At 32.5% G+C, this 6,000-nt stretch overlaps 1 long non-coding RNA gene across 7 annotated transcripts in view; it reads left to right on the top strand.

Moving 5' to 3' along the window:
• Positions 1–856: 856 nt before the first annotated feature.
• The window catches only part of LOC105318959 (uncharacterized), a 28,872-nt gene continuing 23,728 nt past the window's right edge, over positions 857–6,000 (top strand). For 2 of the 7 annotated variants that reach the window (XR_010709271.1, XR_010709265.1), the window contains exons 1-3: positions 932–946; positions 2,444–2,513; positions 3,058–3,083. This is a non-coding gene — a long non-coding RNA (uncharacterized lncRNA). Of the gene's footprint in view, positions 947–2,443; positions 2,514–3,057; positions 3,084–5,571; positions 5,639–6,000 lie in introns of all 7 variants that reach the window. The other 5 variants (XR_010709270.1, XR_010709266.1, XR_010709264.1 and 2 more) reach the window with 4 other exon arrangements.

Genomic DNA, 6,000 nt, shown 5'->3' with positions numbered 1-6,000 from the left:
GGTGGGTCCACCAATTTGGAACTCTAGTTTCATTTTACATTTTTCACAGTTTTTTATTGGTGGATCCACCAAGTATTGAAATAGCGACAGCATTTTTCATTTTGGGCATGTTCTTAAAATTTGTTCAGTGTAGAAGTTTTTGATATTTTGACATATTAGAAAATTTTACCTTTTTGACTATTGGTGGAATGACCAAACAATGTTTGCAGAATTGTTGATTTTTAGGGATTCGAAAGGTTTTTGTATTTGTCATATGTTCTATTATTGCTTTGTTGGTGGGTTCACCAATTCTTTGAATGAAATACAAAACTGTATACAGACAATTTCACACTTGATTTTTGGTAGAACCACCATGGTCTTCTGTGAATGAGATATTTAATGCTGTTCAAAATATTAAATTCGGCAGTATCTTATTATTGGTGGAGCCACCAAGTTTATTCGTAAGTGAGATATTCGATGAATAAAATTGGTGGAACCACCAGGGTCCTCTGTGAATGAGATATTTTATGCTGTTCAAAATAATAGAATCGCCAATATATTATTATTGGTGGACCCACCAAGTTTATTCGTAAGTGAAATAATCGATGAATGAGATTGGTGGAATCACCAATATTTTGACTGTTATTGTGGAATATGAAGGTTTAAAGATACTGTAAAATGGGTTTTGTGTAAAAAAGATGGTGGGATCACCAATTTATGTTGTGTTCAACGACCAAAATGAATAAAATTCATGTTCATTTCTGTTATTGCATTGTGTTCATTTTTCATTTTGCGCTGAAAAAAAGAGGACACGAATAGAAAATCCTCTTTCTTAATAGAAACAGTTCACAGCATATAATAAAATCACCTAACATAAGGCAGCCATGACGTTCCATAGATTGGTATTTCACGTTCCATTCTATTATTGTCTTGGATGTAAAGCTATTCTTCACATTGAGTACTGAAGGTAAGTAATATGTTACGTACGCTATATTATCAGGACAAAACTCATAGGCCTAATGGAAAAACATTTTAAATTGGATTTTAACCCTAATTCATAATTTTAAATCAGTCTATTGATTTTTGCTTATATCGTACGATGTTAGCATAAATTATGTTATTGTTAATGTTCTATTTGTAAAACGATATATATAATATATATTTATATAGTTCTGATAGGTACTTCTTTATCACCGATGAACCTGCATGAATCCCTGAGGTGATTTTTAAAGTATTATTTTTGATTGCTTTATCCATGAATGATTAACAAATTGAACAAGTTGCTTGATTCATGAAAGAATAACAGATCAAGCCAAAATAAAACCACCCCACACACACACACACACACACACACACACACACACACAAATGGCATGAAAAACCTGACTAGGAATAAAATATGACTCTATAAAAAAATGACTTGTTTATTGGAACTTAAATCTGATTTGCCAATATATTTATATTTAGTCATAGTTGAAAGGTCAGTTTTAGATGAACTCAGATAGGAGGTTGTATTAGGCCGTGCAAAGCGTATCCTAGATAAGCGGTTGTACAATTCTAATTTTAATTAGACTAATTTATTTTATCAAGCCAATTAAAACTACAAACGTACGGAGGTCCAATTAGAAATGCGATCGGTATCAACAAAATAGCCAGTGTATTTTAATCTGCTCATTTTGAGTTTAAACACTCATTAAATCTGAAAAAGAAGCTTACGTTGTTGTGGAACACCTCCATATGGTAAGGTACTTCCTAAACAAATAAAATAATGTATGTTTTTAAAACATTTTCCCCCGAAATTGTTATCTAAAAGTGCGTCGCAATGGGTTAACTTCAAATATGTAAGTAATGAGTTCAAATCCCCCTGGGACTTTTAAGATTTTTCATGTTTCAAAAATTTGTTAAAACATATTTTTAGTCAAATACTTTGAAAAATTTTGAAATTCTTAACCGGTAAAACGCTTTCAAATATAATGTAATTTCATTAACAGTATTATCGGCAGGTGTCACTACTACCTTACAAGCGACCCTTTTAGCCCAAAGATAGCCATACCGTAGTACTGAAGTACTGACGGGAGTTGATTTTATTGATTTTCATTTATTTTAAAATCAGCGATATGTAATTTTGCATCGCAAGTAGTATCAGTAATCGAAATATTTCTGAGAAATGTTATGGATCCAGGCAAGATTGAACTCTAGTTTTGTTCTACCAAACGCTCGACTTTCTCCGTTTATCTCCGACAAGGAAGAGAGACTCTCTGTTTTGTCGGTTATTAACGGTGACATCCTGGTTGAATGAGACTAGTACATTGAAGTCTAGCTTATGAATACATACGACTTCAAAAAATAGCTAAACTGTTTGTACCATTTAAAATCTTACCATTTTCATGGTATTAATATATAGGTTTTCTTGAAAAACAATGCTTCAGAGTACATTGTATCTGAATTCATCGATTATTTTCAGGAACTAAGTGTTGTCAGCGGTATTGATTTGTGCTTATGTCCAGACACTGTTTCACTTTCGGTTTGCCCGAGTAAGTACATGGGAGATTTATTAAAATCAACTCCCAAAATATAAGTAATTTGACCATTATTGCTACAATGTGATATTGTAGTAATCTCCAGAAAATGTCAGGTCAGAACTTAATCAGATATGCCTACATAACTGCAACCAACACTGAAATTATAATCTTATTTTAACACAATTATTCTGTTTAATCACCCCACTCATACTCTGAAATTTTGGCATGCTACATTAAAAAAAAAGATTAGGCATTTTGTTTGAAATGATACTATATAACGGTAATTTAAGAAGGAACGAACTCCTTCTATATCATTTGCTTCAGTGGACAATGAACCATCATAATGGCTTTTTACATGCATCAGTCAGTCCAATACCTCTCTCGTATATTTGAAACTAGACAACAATAGTAATAGATCGGTTATAGTATATAAAGAATCGTTCATGCATAGAGAGTTCATCGAAAGCAATCAACCATTCGAATACAATTTTGTTCGTTTTGATATCTTGTTGAAATATATTAAATACGCATTTAAAATTTGCATTCTATTTTGTAGATTTTATGAAATGCTACAAAGTTCAGGCAAGTTGTATTTTATTTACAAACTACTTTATTATGCGTAGCTACCTGTTTACAAGTAGGAGTTCGGTTATAATATATAAAGAACCGTTCAGGCATAGAGATGTCATCAAAAGCAATCAACCATTAAAACACATATATCTTGATGGAATATATGAAATAAGAATAAACATTTGGGTTTTATTTTTTAGATTTCAAGAAATGCTACAAAGATTGTATTTTGAAAAGCTTCATATATTTGGTCTACTTCCAGTTCATCACTTAAAAAGTCACATGTTAATTGTACATCACTGCGAATAAATTGCTTGATAGCACTAACAGTATAGTCGTTTTGTGTTTCTTTCTTTTTTTTTTCTTTTTTTTTATAAAATACTTAGAATGATAATACTTTATGTTCGGATTAGTGAAACGAAAGAGAACCTTATTTTGAAGGGCTACGATTTCAATTACAAGGGTATATGTCAGAGAAGTAGTTATTGCCCTAACAAGCACCAGCGCCTTCATTGTGACAAGTATCCCCCTGCTACAAATGTTTTAATCCCAAAAGTCGTTAACCTTTTAAATTACAAGCACCAACTGTCCTTAGTTGCATGTCAACCATAACCACTAACACAGGATGAAACCGTGTCATTCATTTAACTGAAATGCGGCAACTTCAAGATAAATGAAAAGTTACCGAATGGCGTGGCTATGCCAATCAGTCACCTTTCCATACCTTTCGGTCAACATTCAGTTCACTGGATGGCTAGGTTCATCCTGTGCAAGCCATTCAGATAACATTTATATTACCTCATCCCAAACTGATTTTATTAGATTACGTTAAATTTTACTAACATATCCCGATACATCAGTTGCACATGGGTATATCAAAGTGTTACATGCAAGAGGGTATTAGAAGTGCTAATTCTGGTCATGATCTCAAAACTCTGAATGGTCTTACCATGAAGCAAGGAAGTTTATTACATGTAATAAGGACTTTTTTCAAGTAAGTTGGAAGGTCCATACTTACGACAAATAACGGTTTATCCAACATATATCATACTGAAAAGGATGTATTTAATGAATGATTTCAAAGACCAGTCATTTCGTTCTGTTGAGTACACATCATTTGGTGAAGCACAAGGTCATCTTGCCAGTTTAAGACAGGGGCATTGCGCTCTCATTTAAATAACAAAAGCGCTTTTGGGTTATTACTTATTCATACCTCAAATTTAAATTTACTTGGAAATAAGGTTCAAGACAGTATTTTTGTTGATAAATGCCCCTATTTATTGCTTTGTAAGTGGTCATATTTCGAAATGTTCGTAACATTTGGGTCTTAAAGAAAAAAATGTCAAAGCACTAATGTTGTGATCTTTAATTTAATTCACGAAATTTAAAGTTCATTGAAGTTCAATTTCAACTAATATTTTGTATTGATAGGATCATTGGCCACGACATTACGTATCCTTGAAACTGTGGTTTTCAGAAAGTTCACAAAAATTGATACCCACGAAAATTAATGAAACCACAGTAGTTCTTTGTACTTATTAAGGTGTCCCATTAGCCACTGAAAAATAAAACTATTGGCCCTATAATTCGTTTAATTTGGGCTTTGAAATTAATACACAAAATATGAATGTCAAGATAATGCAGGGAAAGCTTACTTCTTTAAAATACCAGTTGCAGAATGTTGCAATTTTAACCGAATGTCACTAAACATCAATCGCAAATGATAATATGTCTCTCTCATTTGTGTCAGGACTATTTCTGCTGTCCAAGCATTAACATTGGGATAGGATGATGCATCGTTTGGCTTCAAAAAGCCTTCTTTTAAATATGGACAGGTTCCACATCGTTGATCTGGACATTTTCTTACTGTATGCAAATAAATATTACGTAAGTTTGATTTGCAAAGTATGCGTTTCAGATTTTTAGGTTGTCTTTTACTTTCTATTTCACGAAAAGGTTCGAGAACTTTAGACATCCTATCATATGTTTTTAGTATGTCGTTTATGTGTTAACAAACGGTTTGATGTTCTTATTTTTCGGATTGGAGGTGGTAACAAATAGAAATATTTCTTGTGTTGTTAAATTAGGGGATGGAGGATTTATTAAATTTTTTTTGTCGAGATTTTTAACTTTTATAATTCCATCTTCGAATAATTTCATAGGCATCACTGATTACGAAGATATTTTTTTCATTCTTCCAGATGTTGGTTTCTTTTCTTTTCATTGCTCACTATGGTGCATATCCTCCGAGCTAAGTTGTATGGAATCGCACGTTTTGTGTGCCTTGGGTGGCATAAATGGAGGTTTTGGTGCGTATCCGTTGGTCTGTAGTACATTATGTAGATGTCGGTAGATAAACTCTCTCCCTCGTGGGTTATACAAATATCCAAAAATGAAATATCATGTTCACATTCTTCAATCGTAAATTTGATGTCAGGGTCTATATTATTTAAAAGTTCATTGAAAAGTTCATTCTATATCGACGATTTCTTGATTCCAGATAATGAAGCAGTCGTCCAAATATCTCTTCCACGTGTTCTTGATGTTTTCAGCCAATTTGAACAAAAGTATGTTGCTATCTTATCATAAAAATTTCCTTCTAAAATCCTAAAGTAAGGGTGACATACTTGGGGGCCATTTTTGTTCCCATTGCAGTTACGTTGATGTTTTCATAATGTGTATTATTGAATACGAATGTAGTGTAATGTTGTTTAACACTATTTCCGTTGCTACTATGATGAAATTCTTTTCAAAACGGTTATTTATTTTTTCTGGAAATATGTTAATCAATTAACTCAATGCTTTAAGTTCTAGCGTTCTTGAATATTAGTATACAAGTCGGTTACGTCCATTGTAATTTATTTGTCACTTGGTGTTACTCTATCTGGCAATTATCTCAAATCGTCTTTTACAAAACTGTTATCCTCTG

The sequence above is a fragment of the Magallana gigas genome, chromosome 9 (genome assembly GCF_963853765.1).
Source record: "Magallana gigas chromosome 9, xbMagGiga1.1, whole genome shotgun sequence".
NCBI lineage: Eukaryota > Metazoa > Mollusca > Bivalvia > Ostreida > Ostreidae > Magallana > Magallana gigas.
This window is presented reverse-complemented; position numbering and strand designations above follow the sequence as displayed.